Genomic DNA, 3,937 nt, shown 5'->3' with positions numbered 1-3,937 from the left:
CGCGACCCTCTTAACCATGCTCTCTCTCTCTCTCTCATATAAATGATGCTATTTGATTCTGGAACAAACCCAGTTTGAATCGGCTCTACAAATTAAACTCAAGCTGAAACATTTAATTAAAGTCCAGCGCTAGACTTGGGGACAACATAACTTGTGGACCCTATGGGCGAATGGATTTAGGTATGCCCTGCTTAATTATTATAAACGGGTTGGTTCTCAAGGGGACCTTATGTTTGATGGGATGTAAAAATTGGACTTAAGCCTGACACAATTTGACCCGAATTAAGATTCAACTTGGATATCACTAAGATTGTAGATCTGTATGATCGACAGGTTTGGATATAAATTTAGTTATTTATGGGCCTTGTCCCAATCTACATTCCCCTCATTTATCTAAACTTGATCCAGTTTAGTTTCAAGTTTGGTCCAAGTACAACTTTACTTGTGGATCCATAGGGATAAATTTGGTAAAGTATAAACAGATTGGATTTTAAATAAGCTCGTTTTTAACTAAATGTTGAGTTAGATCGGAACAAGATTGCAGTTCCATATGGGTTAATGGATTTGGATATATATTGGATTAAGCACAAAGAAATATGGAGGACCTGTATGGAGTTAATAGATTCGGAAATAAAAGACTCAGATATTAAAAGGACTCTTTTTAATAAAGTTAAATATCCTCTAATATTATATGTTAACAGATTTCACCATAAGTGGTAAATTTGAAAAGGCGTTAAAAGAGCATGCAAAAATTTAGAGATGAAAAAAATTGAGTTTTATTAGGTTTTGTTTTTCTTTGATAAGAAACTTATTTATCATAAAAGAAACCCTATTAATATTAATGGCGTGATAAATCACCTACTAAATAGTTTTTGGGTGCTCATCAGATTTGGGCACAACCAGTTGGGTCGATTTTGATACATACTATACACAACCAGTTGAAATGGGTTTGATATGAAATGATTTTGCGTACAAAAGTAAGACTGAAATCAAATAAGTTCAGGTACAGATTAGATATAATTGTATGGACCAGGTACAATTTACAAATACAATTGCATGAATTTAGATCCAAATCATATCTGAGATCGATTTGGTTCCAAAGGAAAACCTGATTGAGCAAACAAGTCCAAGTCAAATGCATATTAAGATTTTACTTTCGTGTTCTAATCCTGAAAACATGATGCGCTATGTGTAGGCGTGTCAACGGGTTGGGTTTAACCTGAACCCAACATGTAGCAAACCCTATAGGGTCAAGGTTTGATGATAAACAAGGAGGTCTGATTAGAATCCAGGTCAGATTCAAAGGATCCGATTAATATATGGAGCTGGGATTCAAAGGATCCGATTAATATATGGAGCTGGGTATGGTTTATGAAATTTCATACCAGACCCGTTTCCGACAAAGATCTACAGCTTTTCTATGTAAAAAAGACAAAATATATTATTTTACCTTGTATGGTCTGGGTCTGGTTCATGTAGTACTTATAGGGTCCAGGTAAGTTTTTTCTTACGGTAGTTCTGATTGGACCCTAGTCCAGTCCCCGTACCATTAACTTAAATCAAATATGAGTTTGGTCCCACCTGGGTCTGAACCAAATCCGACCCATTGACACCCCTACCTATGTGATTGCACCCATCTCCTGACATATCACTAGGCAGCCACACTAATTTTAATTACTTGCCATGTGTTTTTTTTTTTGAAAAATGACCGTTCTGTTCACAAAATTTGGCCGGTTCTCGCAAATAGCTACTAATTTGCCAAAATGCTGATTTTTTGACTTTTGTTGAACAATTGTACCCATTGCAAGTGTTTTGCTCAAAATTGTGGCATTCACAGAAAAATACAGTGTATCTCCTACCCAAAGTGGATTCACACTTTTACGAGGAATACTAGTGGATGTCTGGCAGCATATATTTAGTGTGCATCTCTCTTATGATATTCACAACTTGTTTCAGCTGATATTAGATGTTGCAAAGATACTGTGTTAGTACTTGCGAGCCTCATATTCGTAAGGTATTAGTGCAACTCTGAATCTCCTTTACAAGTAAGCATGATCTCATTTTTCAAGTAGAGTATGTCGGTCAGTGTTTATTTAGTGTACTTTCCTAAGAGATTCATAATTGTTTCAACTGATGTTAGATGTTGAGCAGATAATGTGGTAGTACTTGTGAGCCTCTTCTTTCTAAATTATTAGTGTAAATGTCAGTAGGTACGTACGCGCAAAGTAATTGTAAATCTCCTTTTGTTTGGGCTGATCTCATTCTTTAATTTAAGTATGTCGATCATTCACATGATATTTGAGCGAATCTCAGGTTATGTGCCAATTTGCTCAAGATTGTATTCCCTCTCCCATAATCTTCCCTCCCTCCCTCCTATTCCTTTTTAATGTATTGCTCACGGTCGTATGATCTTCACGAGTATTTTGGCAGCATTAGGAAGAAGTACCATGATAGGACTGGAAGTCTAGTCTCATATTTCTTCCTATTTCAGCCGTGTTCTGGCAAAACACTTTATCAAGAGGTAGAACAGATTATGGAGTGCTTCATTTACTTGAACACTCTTTGGTTCTCCTTCCTCTATTGTTCTCCCTGAATCCTTCGTCAGTTAGTCATCCTGTGTGTTTCCTCAACAATGGATTCCATCCCAACCCCCTTGGACTCAAGGTCAAGATCTAACAACTTATCACAAAGATTTTGCCATTTGCTAAGTCAGTCATATGCTTGGGGTGACTGTGCGGTGATCAACATCTCGTCTCAGTACCGTTTCGAGTGGAGGATGAATTTTCAATTCTTGATTAGTTGGCCATTCACCGACCATATTCCTAGAGTAGAAGCTCCTTAAAGGATTGAGCAAAGGATTCAACTGTCCGGGGCTGGTGAACTTTGATTTGCATAAGGACAACCACAACATCTCTCATTTGAATACATGGATGACACGGAGGAAGTGAAGCATTCATTGTTAATGATCAATGAGATCATGTTCTTATTCAGGGATCAAGTGGAGAAATTTGTCTCTATCATTTACCGTCCTACGTGGGTTTGAGTTGGTCTTAAGAATAAATTTTGGAAAGATGATATTTTTAAGCATCTTGGACATGTCATTGGTGAGAAATACCTCATTATCGATTAAGGTATGTTTCAAATTTTCCCTCTCAATTTCTCTTACTGTGAATTACTGGACATGTGCCAAAGTTTTTTCAACATTTCACTATGGGCAGAAAAAAGAAAATCAACAACCATTTCATGAAGGCCCACCCAAGGAAACCAGCCTCCTTCACTCCCAAACCATGATTCACGAGGCAGCATGTCTGAGGGGGGTGGGGGGTCATGGGGAGGATAATATAAATTAGTAGGAGAACGAGGAAGAGGAAGATAAGAATGAGGAGGACGATGACGAGGAAGACGAGGAGGATGAAGGTAGTCATATGGATATAGAATAAAAGTCTTCACCACCCCATCTGCCGTTGGAAACACCCCACCTACCGTTGGAAACAATATAGATTTAGGAAGACCAGTTTTACAACCACCTTCCCCAACTCTAGCTCAGGTTACAATCGATACTAGCCGCCCCCTCTACATATAACAACAACAACTACGCCTTCATCCCAAAACAATTGGGGTCGGCGATATAAACCAAAAAAGGGAATCATTCTGGGTCTTCCACATGAATTCTTCTCCTCCAATCATTTCTATCCAATGTCATGTCTTCAGTGAGGTTCAAAGCATTTATATCCTTTCCTATCATCTAAATCCAAGTCTTCTTAGGCCTACCCCGACCTCTTTTAACTAATATATTTTCTCATTTTTTCATCCTTCTAACTGGAGCATCATTAGGCCTTCGCCGAATATATGTTTAAACCACCGTAAACAATTATTTCTCATTTTATTTTCAATGGATGCAACGCCTACCTTCTTACGTATCTTCTCGTTTTGAATA

The sequence above is a fragment of the Nuphar pumila genome, chromosome 4, assembly GCF_984573655.1.
Source record: "Nuphar pumila chromosome 4, dmNupPumi1.hap1.1, whole genome shotgun sequence".
NCBI lineage: Eukaryota > Viridiplantae > Streptophyta > Magnoliopsida > Nymphaeales > Nymphaeaceae > Nuphar > Nuphar pumila.
This window is presented reverse-complemented; position numbering follows the sequence as displayed.